Raw genomic sequence first — 16,575 nt, forward strand, 5'->3', positions numbered from 1 at the left:
CACTTTCAAAACATAAATCAACAAAGCCAATTTTTCGCCAGAGCATGTATTCATTTTCTCATTTATCTTTTCCTTTTGGGTGCTCTTAATTTGATGATTATGAAGCTGGAGTCTAAGTATATAAAAATTAGGTAGCAATTTGATACCTATTTAGCGATCAGAAGGGGGATTTCTATCATATAAAGATTTTTTTTTAAAGATGTAAATCATTGAGTAGAATAAAGAGATATAATTAGTAAGTCTCCAACTTCTCTTCTCTCAGGATCCCTCCCCAAGCCTCTCTCTACTTTACTCAGCCCCTCGTACACACCATGCCCCCTCTCCCATAGCGCCACTGCACTGACTCTGCCCTGTCCACCCCCCTCTTGGTCATAAGTATGCTGTCACCTTGGCCAGTTTGTCCAATTAATCAGTCATCACTTCCTTGGGAAAGACTTCTATGGCTTCCTCGGCTTTGCAACGTTAGCTAGGTCACTGCCCCCTCATCATCTGTTCTTATACGTCCATACATTTTGCAAACTTGATTCTTACACTATTATAATTTTATATCTATTTATTATTTGTACTCATATTAGACTTGAAACTCTGGGGCTTCTCCCTGTATTCTATCTTCTTAGTGAAGAGGATATAATAGATGATCAAATATTCGATGAATGAATAAAAGGGTAGTGTTAGCCTTCAGCCATAAAGATAGTAGTGGCAACCATCCATTTATTCACAAATAACTGCGTGCATATTATTTGCCAGACAGGGTTCTAGAAGCTGAGGCTCTATCAGTGAACAAGCAAGCTTCTGCCTTCAGGAAGCTTCCATTTTAATGGTGGGGGACAGAAATACTAAGAGAATTCAAGGTATGTTACATGATGGTTCTAAGGATAAAACAAAACCTCACAGTGGGAGAGAAGGAGGACAAAGTAGAAGAAATGACTTCCTGGACAGGGAAAATCAGATCCCTCACAGGCACCTACAAGGACTTTGGCTTTTGTTCTGAGAGGAGAAGCATGCTGATTTTTGAGCAGCACGGCAACAGGACCCTGGATGTGAAATGGATCACTCAAGCCTGTGTGTGGAAAACAGATGCTGTAGGTGCCAGAAAAAAGTCAGAACAGTGGCAATACTCCAGGTGGTAAATGACTGTGCTTGGATTGAGTAAAGTGGAGATTATAAGAAAAGCTACACTCCAGATATATTTTGAAGGTAGAGCTGGTAAGATTTGTCTACTCTTGTGTTATGTGAAAGAGAATAGTCAAAGACTAATCAAATTATGGCTGGATAAGGAGAAAGTGACAGCACAAAAAGGGTTAAGAACTAATGAAAAAGTGGTAGGATCAATTAATTGTGGTCTTGGGGTGGAGGGGATGAAAAATTTTAGGAGTTGAGAGATTACATCGATTAAGTTAGAAAGACAGAGGCCTAGCTTTGTGCAGTGACAGTATCACAGCCAATGAGGTTTAACTGAGGCGCGATTATTGCTAATAGAAAGACAGAGGCCAATAGCCACATGAAGGGTAGGATGCTTCAAAGTAAGACTGTTACTGGTATTAATAATAAAATAATAATAAATTTAATATATAATATATAAAAATAATAATAAAAATAATAAAAATTGACTCCATATTCATCAGAATCACCTGAAGGGCTTCTTAAAACACAAATTTTTGGATTCAGTAATCTAGGGTCTGAGATTTTTTCCAGGAGATGCTGATGATGTTGGTCCAGAGATCATACTTTGAGAACCACTGCTCTAAAAGTATGATTACAGGAGGTGAATGAAGTGTAGGATCAAGGTCTTTGAAGAGAAGAAGCTAAAAACTCAGAGAACATCTACGAAAACACCCAGAACTATGGCAGCAGTAGTGAGTGGAGAGAATGACAGTGAGACAGAAACTAATGTCTCCAAGGAGTAAGAAGCATGAACTAGTAGTCTGCACAGGACCCCAACAAGTAGCACTAAGCTAGTGGGGTGTAATGGACTGAGCTTCAAAAATGAGGTTTTTTAAGAGAAGGAAGAAAATGGTCTCAAAATAGCAGTGAGAAGAAAGAAAGATATCAAGACATTGACAAGAGCTCCAGGACCAGTGGTCTGAAGTGTATGACAGAAAAAACAGCCACCACTTGAGGGCTGTAGGGGAAGCTAGAAATTCCCGGGAAAGCTAGGTCTCTCTACTAAAGCAAGAAGGTAAGGGAATTTGGGGAAAGTAATCAAAAATATAAGAGATTTTGCTACTGATGGGCTATTCATTCGACAGGGCAGAATAACATAGTGTCTGAAGTTAAGGACAGTGGGGATGGTGTTGCATTAGAGAGTACAAAGAAAGAGCCTTAAAGGAACGACAATACAACTGTTGAAGGGCTTTAGGGAGTGAAAGAATGCTTTGCAGCAGTTCAGGTTGGAAAGTGGGGTGTGAGGAGTGGGGTCTTGCCCCAACCACATGGAGCTCTACAAACTTATCTTACCTCCAGCTAATACCAAAGCTGGGGGAGGAGCAACATTGCCTGGAACCAGAAGAGCTCCAAAGCCCCTGTCCCACTCAGTAGATCAACCAGTGTTCGAATCTACACCCAAGTCTGTGTGAGGCACTAGGTTATACTCTTCACAAAGGGATCTCAGTGCAAATATTCTATATTTGGGAGTCACATGCTCCGTTGTCTTCTGTACAGACTGACATTTTCAAAGTACAAAATTCAAAATCTCTGTTTTCAGCTCATTCCTTGATACTGAGTTTCCCTCCTGGTGGACCACTGGTATCACTTCAAGAATTCTTCCAGAAATATTCTATGCATGTGTTCTTTGGCTTTTTACATAGATGGTAGCATTCCTACCCCCTAGTATGTATGTTGCTTTTTTCCTTTTACTGTATTTTGAAGAGGATTTCATATTACTACGTAGAGTAGTAAGTGAAACTAGTAAGTAGTAAGTAGAAAGCTACTCAGTACTTAAAGCTGAGTAGCACTTTTGTATGGATGAAATTCAATTTAAGTAATTTGTCCCATGAGGGGCATGTGGGTGGCTCAGTCAGTTAAGTGTCTGCCTTCAGCTTAGGTCATGATTCCATGGTTCTGGGATTGAGCCCCTCTTTGGGGTCCTTGCTCAGCAGGGAGACTGCTTCTCCCTCTCCTTCTGCTTGTGCACAGTGTGTGTCAAATACAAAAAATTTTTAAAAATGTAATTAGTCCCCTGGAGATGTATATTTATGTTGTTTCCAATCTTCCTTTACTGCAATGAATGTCATTTTGCATCTATTTGCATGTAACTGCAGGACAAACTTCTAGAGGTAGAATTACAGGATCAAGGGGTATGCTCTCTTGAGAGTTTATCCTATTCCTCAATTACTTGCTATTGAAACAATTCAGGGCTGTTACCCTCCAAAAGTGGGTGCTAGTGTTAAGATAATTCATCTTAAGTCTTGGCTTTTCCATTTATCAACTGTGTGACTTTGGGTTATTTGTCCAATTTCTTGGTTTTTCTATTTCCTCATCTGTAATATGAGGATAATAAGAGTACTCCCTACCAAAGGCAATTGTGCTGATTAAATCAGCAAATTTAAGTGCTTAACAAGTGCACACAGTCAGTAATCAATTTATAATTATTACTATCAATTCACACTCCCCCAGGAACAGAGTATCTGTTTTCCTACACCCTTATATACCCATAATGTTTTCAAACTTTTTGACCTTTGACAATGTGAGAGAAGAAATATTGTTTCTCATGCTAATTTCAATTTACATTTATCCTTTTATGAGAGAAGCTGAGAAACTTTGAAATATTTACGAGATACTTTTATTTTTCTATGAACTATCAGCATCAACCAATTCTTTCTTCATAAAACCGTAATTTTTTTTTGTATTTGCTCTTGTATAATTGCTTTTTAATGACTGTATTATGGAATTGAGGGTGGATTCTTAGAACCAAAGTTATTCTTAATAAAAATCACCACACTCTTGGAAGGAGAAAAAAAGAAAATTAACCTTTTAAGTAAGGTTAACTTTATTTAAATAGTCTATTAAAAACTATTTAATAACCTATTAAAATATGAAAATTAATTTTTGTTTGTTATATGAGTTACAAATTCTTTTCTGTGTAATTGCCTTTAATTTTTATTTATGCCATTTTCTCTATGATCCTTTTTTTCCTGACAGTTTTCATTTTGCACACCTGTAGATTTATCATTTTTTATAGTTTCTGGGTTTTATGTCATATTTAATAGTTTCCTTTTGCGACCAAAAAAAACCCACTATGGGGTGCCTGGGTGGCTCAGTGGGTTAAAGCCTCTGCCTTCAGCTCAGGTCATGATCCCAACATCCTGGGATCGAGCCCCACAACAGGCTCTCTGCTCAGCCAGGAGCCTGCATCCCTTCCTCTCTCTCTGCCTGCACCTTTGCCTACTTGTGATCTCTGTCTATCAAATAAATAAAATCTTTAAAAATGAAAACCCACTATATTTCTAATAATTTTATGGTCTCTATTTCATGTTTTAATTTAAGCATATTTAAAGTTTCTTTTTTAAACAATTTCTTAAATATTTCATTTATTTATTCAGGAAAACAAGAGAGACCATGAACCGGGGGAGGAGCAGAGGGAGAAGGGCTCCATCCCAGGACCTCAGGATGATGACCTGAGCCAAAGGCATACATTTAATGAACTGAGCCACCCAGGCACCCCCAAAATTTCTTTTAATAGAAAGATAAAATTGGGATTTGACTTCATTCTTTTGCCAGATAACTATCCACCTGTCCCAATATCATTCATTTGGTAATCTTTCTCTTATGTATTTCAAATACCAACTTTATATTAAATATAAAATATATTTTATATTAAATTCCGAGTGTGTTAGGATTTCTTCTGAACCATTTAGTCTGAAGTCTTCTGATCAATTCCTATGTCAGTGCCATATTTTGAATTTAATGAGACTATCTCAAGTTTCTCCATGTACACTCATTTTAAATGAGATATTTTTATAATGTTGAGAACATATCCATCTATTCTTTTTTAATTAAGAGCTGCTTGGCATTCATACACAAGTAGACCAATCTATAATTTTCCTTTTTTGGATTTGCATCATCAGAGGTTGATATCAATTTCATGTGAGCTCTATAAATACAATCCAGGAGTTCCCCCACCCCATGCTCTCCAACAGTTTAAATAGAATCAAAGTTTCCTGTTCCTTTAAGGTATGGTAGAGATCTCTGTGAAAATATCAGAGTCAATGTTTTCCTGTTTGTTTTTTTAAGGAATACCAAAATAATTGTTTCCTTGGTGGTAATTGGTCTGTTTAGGTTTTCTATGTCTTCTAGAGTCAGTTTGGCCATTTTTACCTTCCTAGACAATGGACTCATTCACTTCAACCTTCTCCAAGGAGGCAGCCCAGGTTGCTTGATGAGTTTAGATACTGTCTTCTTATGAGTAGTAGTAGCAACACTATTTCCCCCTGATAATTAGAACTGATCACCTTTTTCAGCACCGCCACTTCATTATTACTTTTTTCCATTTGTTGGTTCAGTCACATGGTTCAAAAATGTAGCCAGGTAATTCTCAATGTCCAATTTACTTGAACCACTGTCAGTTCCCATGTGAAAGTATTCTTCTCATACTAATTCCTCTAAATCCGCAGAGTTCAGAGTTATAGGGGCAGGAAACAAAAATTTTATGAGTGGGCCGTTTGCAGTTAAGTTAAGAGGTAACGCTTAGATCTTCACTACTTGGTTTGTAGACTTATGTATTTTGTTTATGGAACTAAAAACTACTTTCACAAAATTTTGTCTTCTGGGTAGAATACAATGAAATACAACAGGAAACATGGCAAAATCAGCAAAGCCCATGATTCATCAGCCAACTGCTTCACTTCTTTGATATAATTAAGTCCCTTGATCAAAAGCAGTACGGAATGCAAATTCACTGAAAAGGGTATTTAGTAGGGTTACAGATGGTAGTGTTGCCAGTAACATGGTGAATGGGAAATTCAAATCCACATCTAAAATAAACATTCATAGCAATGAGACTAATTACTAACTTTCCACAATGGAGGAACTCCAATGTAATCAACTTGCCACCAAATGGGTGACCAGTTGCTCTAAGATAGAGAGCCACAGCCAGGCTCAGGGCTGATTTGTTTGCAGAGTACTCAGCAGTAACAGGAGTCAAATTAGTCTGGTTGAGCAGAAGTATTTGTTGTTAAATCCATATATTCCCCCATCTTTGCATGAAGGCCACTTTGTTTATGTGTTCACTGTGCAAGCCCTAGCATTGATTTTTTTTACAGGTTACATTTTTAAAGGTTGCATTTATTTGGGAGAGAGAGAGAGAGAGAGCACAAGCATGAGTGGGGAGCAGAGAGAGATAGAGAGAAGCAGACTCCCTGGTGAGCAAGGAGGCTGATGCGGGGCTCCATCCCAGGACCCTGGGATCATGAACTGAGCTGAAGGCAGAAGCTTAACTGACTGAGCCACCCAGGCACCTTCCTAGGGTTGCTTTTATAAGATGCTGACTGACATCTATAGAATGGGGTACCTTGCCTACCTAACTAGGTTGTCTTTTGAAATAAATGCTCTTTGATGACTATTTATATAAAACAAATCTCATTCTGTTCTTAGTCTATGAAAACCAACTTTCTTCCAAATTCCTGACTATTTGGCAAGCTCTTAACCTCTGTCCATGCATTAGTATGCAACCATCCCTCTGGCTATCACTCTTTAGAAACTATGATCAATTGTCTGAAGTTCTGCCCACAACAAGGATTTTCCTTCCCTATCTTATAGTAACACTCAAGTAGGCCCGTAATGCTTCAGTAGCTCATTTCTATGGTATCATGAAGAATCCATTTATTTCCCTTAGTTTACTGGTCATAGAAAATATCTCATGATACCACATATGAAGGGGGGCAAAAAGAAGAAAGCAATGTGGCAATAATTGTAGGCCACCAATACATTTGATTTCTAGACCCTTCTCTAGTTCTTTCATCATATTATCTGTACAATACAGCTTTTTATTTAAAATAGAGAGGTATTTTATGTTTCCTACAACTGAACTCTAATATGGGTGTCTAACAGACATGTCAAAGTTGACATATTGAAAACTGAAATTTTGATATTCCCTACCAAATGGGGCCTATCTACTCATAGTCTTTGCTACTTTACTGAATAAGAACTTCTTTATACCTGCTCCAGTTAGAAACTTTATTCTGAAAATTGGTAACTAAAAATAACTGTGCATTTATCCTGACTCTTTAGACTATATTTATGGGTAATCAAGTAGTACCAGTAGAAGAAACATTCCTTTAATGAAAAAATAGCACTAATTTAGAAAGAATGATTAAATACAAAATTTTCCACGATCTACACTTACTTAAATAACTATTTCAAGCAAAGGTAATAAACATTAAAACCACCACATATTTATTGAGAACTAAATGCTCTCCCTGGTCCCTGAGTACCACTGAACAATTATCTATTAGTTTCAAATAGCAATATTACAATGGAGGAATGCCTGGGTGGTTCAGCCGGTGAAGTGTCTGACTCTTGGATTCAGCTCAGGTCATGATCTCAGTTGGTGACATAGAGCCCTGCACTGGGCTCTGCACTAGGCTCTGCACTGGGCAGAGAGCCTGCTTAAGATTCTCTCTCCCTCCTCTCTACCTCTCCACCCCCTAGCACTCTCTCACTCACAATCTCTGGGGGTGGGGGGTTACAATGGAGAGATCAAGCTGTCACCTCTCTGCCTCTGGGATCAATCCTAGCCTTGGGGAATCTATCTCATCCACACTAATCATAAGATTAATTAATCTTAAGACATTACATACCACCTGAGATAATGAAATAGGAAGCATCCAGTACCACTTATGAAGTATTCTTGCAAAGTATGAACCTAAGTAAGGCTTTAGATTAGAAATCCACTTTATAGGTAATAAAGAGAATAGAAGAAGAAGTTAAATGATACCACCAGGAAGAAATCAGACAGTGGTACAACAGTACTGCTCAAAGAGTGGTGATCAGAATGACAACCTAGCATCACCCAGAAGTTCAGTAGAAAGGCCCATTCCAGGGAGAAGATATTTGCAAACAACATATCAGATAAAGGGCTAGTATCCAAAATCTATAAAGAGCTTAGCAAACTCAACACCCAAAGAACAAATAATCCAATCAAGAAATGGGCAGAGGACATGAACAAACATTTCTGCAAAGAAGACATCCAGATGGCCAACAGACACATGAAAAAGTGTTCCATATCACTCGGCATCAGGGAAATACAAATCAAAACCACAATGAGATACCACCTCACACCAGTCAGAATGGCTAAAATTAACAAGTCAGGAAATGACAGATGCTGGCGAGTATGCGGAGAAAGGGGAACCCTCCTACACTGTTGGTGGGAATGCAAGCTGGTGCAGCCACTCTGGAAAACAGCATGGAGGTTCCTCAAAAAGTTGAAAATAGAACTACCTTACGACCCAGCAATTGAACTACTGGGTATTTACCCTAAAGATAGAAACATAGTGATCTGAAGGGGCACATGCACCGGATGTTTATAGGAGCAATGACCATAATAGCCAAACTATGGAAAGAACCTAAATGTCCATCAACAGATGAATGGATAAAGAAGAGGCGGTATATAAATACAATGGAATACTATGCAGCCATCAAAAGAAATGAAATCTTGCCATTTGCAACGACATGGATGGAACTAGAGGGTATTATGCTTAGCGAAATAAGTCAATTGGAGAAAGATAACTATCATATGATCTCCCTAACATGAGGAAGTAGAGAGGTAACGTGGGGGGCTTGGGGGGTAGGAAAAGAATAAATGAAACAAGATGGGATCAGGAGGGAGACAAACCATAAGTGACTCTTAACGTCACAAAACAGAGAGTGGCAGGGAAGGGGCATAGGGAGAGGGTGGTGGGGTTATGGACATTGGGGAGGGTATGTGCTATGGTGAGTGCTGTGAAGTATGTAAACCTGGCAATTCATAGACCTGTACCCCTGGGGCTAATAATACATTATATGTTTATTAAAAAATTTAAAAATTTAAAAAAAAAAAAGAAAGAAAAGAAAGGCCCATTCCAGACCTACTGAATCAGAATGTTTGGGAATGGGGGACAATATCTTTATTTAAATAGGCTTTCTAAGTGTTCCTTATGCACACTAAAATATCTACAGGACAACCTCATCTCTTTCATAAATGTTGGAATTTTTAAAATGAGAGGACTATTTTAGTGTTGTAGTTTAAATATGCTTAATTTGATGAATGACTCTTGATTGGACACTAGTCCAAGTCACTTGGTACAAGTCAGCTATAAAAGATGTTTTGGAAAACATAAGGAAAATTTCAGTGTGTACCAGGTATTCAATGACGATAAGCAACTATTGTTCATTTATTTGGTAGGATAATGACACTCGGTTATTTGTAAAATGTCTTTTGTAGAGATGTAAAATACTGGAGTATTTCTGGTAGAAATGTCATGATGTATATAGTTGAAATCAGACTGACAGAATAAAATGTTAAAACATATGGAAAAACATTAAGAACTATATAATATGGATGATGACAATATAGGTGTCCATTATAATGTGTTTATATGTTCTATATTATTTGACGTTTCCCCTAACACACACACACACACACACACACACAAACACACACACAAACACCTTGCTGTTATCATTGACTTTCTCTCTCTTAATATCCCTCCAAATCCACCAAGTCAATAAATCCAAAGGCTCCATCTTCAAAAACAAATCCAAAGTCTAATCACTTCCCACTGTCTCACTCCCTCTTTAATTTAAATTACTATCTTTCACCTGGATTATACCAATTTCCAATTAACTGGTTTCCTGCCTCAATTCTTTCCCCTACTCAGAGCATACTCTCTACTTCACAGCCAGAATATTCACTTGAAAAGTTATATCATGTCACTCCTTTGCTTGAAACTCCCAAATGGCCCCCATCTTTCTCAAAACAAGAGCCTTCACAGCTGCCTCTGTGACCTCATTTCCTACCACTTTACTCCCTGCTAACTGTCTGCACATGACTTTCCTGATCAACCTTTTACACATACTGTTCTGTTTGGACTATTCCCCCCTCACGTATCCATATGGCTCCCTTTCCGATGACTTTCAACTGTCTTCTAAAACTAGACATGGCGCTAGTTGGTTTTAAAAAGAGCCTCAACTCTCTCCGGGGCTTGGACTCAGAGTGCCCTTCTCGCCATCAGGGCACATGTGCTTCATCTCATAAGAGAAAGAAAAATGCAAAGAAGTAGCTGGTCAAAGGAATGGCACCAGTGAGTGATGATGAAGCCAAGACCAAATTCACCAGTTAAGACTGACAAATGGTGGGTGGCAGTGGGTTAGGTGACTGTCTTCGGCTCGGGTCATGATCTCAGGGTCCTGGGATCGAGCCCCACGTTGGGCTCTCTGCTCAGTGGGGAGCCTGCTTCTCCCTGCCTCTCTGCCTACTTGTGATCTCTCTCTCTCTCTGTCAAATAAATAAATAAAATCTTAAAAAAAAAAAAGAAAGAAAGAAAAAAAAAAAAAAGACTGCCAAATGGGTTAGGAAAACTCTCTTCCACAAAATTACCATAACAATAACAACAGCATTTAAAGACTTTGGAAACCAAGTTAGGAAAGTAAGAAAGAGGACAAAGTTCAACATTTAAAAGGTTTAACTGTTGAAAAATAGTTAAATAAAAAGGAGAGTTTAATTTTTTCCATGAGGAAACAGACATGTACAATCTAGTCCTCTTGATGAAACAAGAACATGTAATGCAGAAATGTAGTACACTTTGAAGATTTACGTAAAATCACTAGGTACAAAGAACTCTATTTTAAAAATGCAACACAAAGCATCAAGCAGTTATGACCTCCCCTTCCCTCAATTATGACAAACTGTTTAAAATGAAAGCTATATTGAGATACATAAACCCCCTCAACTCCTTGAAAAAAAAAATCTCAATGTGATAATAATCATTTATTCATAATTTCACAATAGTATAAGGAACCCCCAAATAGATAATTCACGATTAAAATATAGGCATAATTCAATATTAATATGCAACTGTTTCGGTTCTTGGTCCTTCTGTAACCTCTCAATTCATACTCTAGAGTATAGACCTTTTTAGCACGCCAGTTTGCAATGAACCATCAATGTAAAACAGAATGGCCAACTGTTCCTCTGTTAGTAACAAATGTGCTAATATGTACTAGTTTAAACTTGATCTATCAGTGAGTCAATGAACCATGAAGGGTGGGGGTTAATCAGGGTGTTCTCCAAACAAAGGCTCATGAGAGCAGTGGGGACGCCACTCCCAGACTCACATCTGTGCTGTTTTGAGTGCAGCATGATGGAAATGGCACGGTGTTCATCAAAGTTAAGAGCCCAGAACCTTGTTATAGTATTGGATATACTCACAACAGTTTTATACAAAAAAGCAACCAAACTGTTGCAAAAATAAAACCCAAATACAGGAAATAAAGACCTGAATTAACCACAATTCGCAGGAGCTATTAATATTAAACTATGCCTAGTTAATATGTAACAGTGACGGTAAAACCTTTCATACACAAGATACGACAACTTCCTAGCAAAGGGCAGAAACAGATATTTTATATTAGGAGATTTATGTTAAAATTCATTGGGGTACCACCCAGGTGGGTTAAAGCCTCTGCCTTTGGCTCAGGACATGATCCCAGGGTCCTGGGATCTAGCCCCCGAGTTGGGCTTTCTGCTCGGCAGGCAGCCTGCTTCCCTTTCTCTCTCTTCCTGCCTCTCTGTCTACTTGTAATCTTGGTCTGTCAAATAAAGAAATAAAACCTTTTAAAAAAATTCATTGATTTCACTTCACTGTCAGCAAAAGTTAATTGATGCACACATCTTTACACACACATGAAAATAATTTCAGTCTTACAGTCTATTTAAATAAACCCAGTAACTTCTCAACTCACATAACTTCTGAACTCATTGATGTGAACAACTCTAACAGCTAAGATAGGCTCAAAGACCATTAGTAGAACGAATCACCTATTGCCAGAAATAGTCACCTCAGTACTTCCATATTTTAATGTTGAAGTGGTCAAGTCTACAGATAGAGAAAGAATGAACAGAAAAAAGAGCTAAGACAGGGGAAACGAAATTTCAAACAATTATATATCCCATTTACTTTTATTCAATTATTATTATCCTTACTCTCCCCAATTAAATATCCAGAGAGGTCTGGGGCAAGATGGAGATGTAGGAACATCCTGAACTCACGGCCTCCTTGGACTCATTAAGTCTACAGCAAGTTATAGACTGATTCTCCCTGAAGAAGAACTACAAGCTATCTGAACAGCTTCTACACAGTAGAAAATGATAGGAAAGATGATGAAACACAAAGAACTCCCATCCCTGACCCGGAACTGTAGGGAAAGGGATAGGACTCAGAGCAGATCCCTCTGCTCTGGCGCATAGGGAAAAAAAAAGCCCTGGCTTTAAAAAGCAGCTAGTATATAGAAGATCCAGCCCTAGAAACCTGATGAATGTCAAGAAAGCTATGGAAACTCACTCTGGGTTGGAGGGGCTGGTGAGCACCATGGTTTCTAGTCCTCCTTGCCTTGACAGCACAGACAGAGCAGGGCTCTGAGCACACTAGCTGGTGGGCTGCCCCAGCTGGCACTGGGCCCCTAGCCCACACCAGCCCCAGATGCCCTGCAGCACAAACGGGGGAAAAAAAAAAGCCGCTGTTCAAAAGAACAAATAGAATATCAAGGAACTGGCCCTAGAACCCTGCTATATTATGGGGGAGCTGCTGGAACTCTCTGGGCCAAAGGAGCAGGTGAGCACCACGTTTACATTCCCTCTTAACCTTGGTAATATTGATGGGAACAGGGTCTGAGTGCCTGAGCCAGCTTAGCACCTAAGTGAGACCTGGCACCCTAGTCCATCCCGGCCACAGCCATCCCACCGAGGCAGCCCCAGAGTGCCATCCACTGGGACACCCCTGGTCAGCACCCACTATAGCTCCAGCCATCACACAAAGATGACACAGATACAAAGCACTGAGAACAGTCCAGGCTCACACCACTTTGGCTTCAGGCAGCTTGCTAGGGAACCCCCTGGCAAAGAGCATTCCAGGACATGCTAGTTGACACCTGCTTCAACTCCAGCTGCCCAGCTAGGATGCCCCCTGCAGAGAGTACCCTAGGAACTTCCAGCTTGTGCCCACCTCATCTCCAGCTGCCCTGCCAGGGCACCCCCTGTGCAGAGCACCCCAGGTCACCCTAGCTTCTACCCACTTCAGCTTCAGCTGTCCTGTGAGGGTACCCTCACTGTGGAGAGCCCCAGAACCACCACAGTCCATGTCCACTTTAGCTACCACTGGCCTGCCAGGGTGCCCCTTGAGCAGAATACATGGGATGTCCCCCACCCTGCCCCATGCTCCACACCTTGGCTCCAGCCACCTCACCAGGGTACCCTGAGCATAGAGACTTTTAGAACACCTTTATACCCACTTCAGCTTCAGCTGTCTGGGAAAAGTACCTTCTGCACATAGAGCCCTGGGACTCCCAGCTTGCACCTACTTCCACTTCAGCTGTCTTTTGGGGGCACTCCCTATGTGGAGAGACCAGGCCCTACACCATCTCATGCCAGCTGTCCTGCTAGGGTGCCCTCTGTGTAGACCCATACAACCCTCTCCCACAGTATGTATACACCTCTCCCACAGTATGCAGATCATCAACTGCAAGAGAGCCCCAGGACACGTGCACAAACACAGACCATTCCTTCAAGTTTAGAAGCACTTGTTCTAATTCATAGAAACAGAAAGTCAAGCAGAAGGGAGAGACAGAGGAATATGCTCCAAACAAAAGAACAAGACGAAACCTCACAGAAAGAACTAAATGAAACAGAGACAAGCAATATGCCTGATAAGGAGTTTAAAGTAATGATTGTAAAGATGCTTACTAGATGACAGAGAAGAGTGGAAGAACTCAATGAGAATTTCAACAAATGAAAAATAATCAGAGTAGAATAACTTAAATAAAAAATACACTAGAGGGAATCAACAGTAGATTAGTAGATGCATAAGAATGAATTAGCAATCTGGAAGATAAGGTAATGAAAACCAGCCAAGCTGAACAGTAAAAAGGAAAAAGAATTTTTAAAAATGAGAATAAGTTAGGGGATCTCCTGGTCAATATCAAGCAAATGAACACTTGCATTATAGAAACCCCAAAAGGAGGAGAGAAAAGAACTGAAAACTAAATTGAAGAAATATAGCTGAAAATTTCCCTAACCTAGATGTCCAGGTTTTGGAAGCACAGAGAGTTCCAAATTAGATGAACCCAAGGAGGTCCACACTATGTAATATTTAAAATGTCAAAACTAAATTAAAATTAAAAATAAAATAAAAAGCTCAAGAAACAACAAGTGTTGCCAAGAATGTGGAGAAAAAGGAACACTCATGCACTATTGGTGGGAATGAAAACTGGTACAGACACTACAGAAAAAGAGAGAATTTCTTTTTTTAAAGATTTCATGTATTTATTTGTCAGAAAGAGAGAGCAAAAGAGAGCACTAGCAGGGGGAGCAGCAGGCAGAAGGAGAAGTAGCCTCCCTACTTAGTAAGGAGTCTGATGTAGGACTCAATCCCAGGGAGCATGACCTGAGCCAAACATAGATGCTAACTGACTGAACCATCCAGCAGCCAGAGAGAATTTTTAAGGTAGCATAAGAAAAGCAAAAAGTTATATACCAGGGAAATCTCCTAAGAGTTTCAGCTGATTTTACAGAAAAATTTTGAAGTGGCACAATTTATTCAAAGTACTAAAAGGAAAAAACCTACAACCATGAATACCCAGCAAGATTATTATTCAAAATTGGATAGATAAACAGTTTCCCAGACCAAAAAAAAAAAAAAAAGTTAAGAGAGTTTATCACCACTGAATTGGGGTTAAAAAAAAAAAGGAAAAGATCAAGGAAACCAAGGTCCAATTCTTTGAAAAGATAAACAAAAATGATAAAACTTTTTCCAGATGCATCAAGAAAAAAACTGAGAGAAACTAAGTGAATAAATAAAATCAGAAACAAAAGAAAATAACTCATACCACAGAAACACAAAAAATTATAAGAGACTATTATAAAACGTTATATGCCAATAAACTGAACCTAGAAGAAATGGATAAATTTAGAAATACAATCTTTCCAAACAGAATCAGGAAGAAATAGAAAATCTGAACAGACCAATTACTAGTAATTAAATTAAATTGGTAATCAAAAAAACCACCAATAAATCAAAGTCCAGGACCACATGGATCCACAAGTGAATTCTACCAAACATTTAAAGAATTATACCTATTCTCGAGGTAATGATCACTGAGCCTCAGTGGCTCAGTCATTAAGCCTTCAGCTCAGGTCATGATCTCGGGGTCCCGGGATTGAGCCCCACATCGGGCCCCCTGCTCAGCGGAGAGCCTGCTTCTCTCTCTCCCTCTCATACTTCCTGTGTTCCCTCTCTATTCAAAAAAAGAAAAAGAAAAAAAAAAGAAAGAAAGAGAGAGAGAAAGAGGAGGAAGAAAAGCTTCCAAATACTTTCTATGAGGTGAGCGTTATGCAGATACTAAAACCAGGTGGACATCACACACGCAAAAAAAAGGGAAAACTATAGCCCAATATCCCTTATGAACACAAATGAAAAATACTCAATGAAATATTAGAAATCTGCATTCAACAATACATTAAAAAAGGGACATTCACCATGAGCAAGTCAGATTTATTCCAGGGATGCAAGGATAGTTTAGTGTTTGTAAATCAATCAACATAATATAACATATTAACAAAATGAAGGATTAAAAAAAATCAAATGGTTATTTCCATAGATGCAGAAAAAGCATTTGACAAAATCCACCATCTTTTTATGATAAAAAACTGCCAACTCAGTGGGTTTATAGAGAACATACCTCAACATAATAAAGGCTATGAATGAAAAAAACCCCAGCTAATATCATACCTAGTGGTAAAAACAGAGCTTTCCCTCTAAGATCAGATATAAGACAAGGAAGTCTGCTCTTGCCACTTTTATTCAATAAAGTACTCAAATCCTAGCCACAGTAATCAGACAAGAAATAAAAGGCAACCATATTAATAAGAAATTAAACTGTCACTATTCTTATATGACAAGATACTATACATAAGTAATTCCAAAGGCTTCGAAAAAGTAACAAATGGGGGCGCCTGCGTGGCTCAGTGGGTTAAGCCGCTGCCTTTGGCTCAGGTCATGATCCCAGGGTCCTGGGATCGAGTCCCGCATTGGACTCTCTGCTCAGCAGGGAGCCTGCTTCCTCCTCTCTCTCTGCCTGCCTCTCTGCCTGCTTGTGATTTCTCTCTCTGTCAAATAAATAAATAAAATCTTAAAAAAAAAAGAAAAAGTAACAAATGTATTCAGAAAGTTGCAAGATAAAAAAATTAATACCCAGCAATCAACTGCATTTCTCTATACTAATGCTAAAGTAGCAGAAAGAAAAATTCAGACAATTCCACTTAAAATTGCACTAAAAAGAATAAGATACCTAGAAATAAACTTAAGCAAAGAGGTGAAAGATCTGTAT

General features: G+C 39.0%; 1 protein-coding gene and 1 pseudogene across 4 annotated transcripts in view; one reads left to right on the top strand and one right to left on the bottom strand.

Moving 5' to 3' along the window:
* CERKL (ceramide kinase like) overlaps positions 1-16,575 on the bottom strand; it is a 139,110-nt gene that overhangs the window by 57,666 nt on the left and 64,869 nt on the right. The window lies entirely within an intron of this gene.
* Positions 1,416-1,540, top strand: LOC132014673 (U4 spliceosomal RNA; annotated as a pseudogene).

The sequence above is a fragment of the Mustela nigripes genome, chromosome 3 (assembly GCF_022355385.1).
Source record: "Mustela nigripes isolate SB6536 chromosome 3, MUSNIG.SB6536, whole genome shotgun sequence".
Classification (NCBI taxonomy): domain Eukaryota; kingdom Metazoa; phylum Chordata; class Mammalia; order Carnivora; family Mustelidae; genus Mustela; species Mustela nigripes.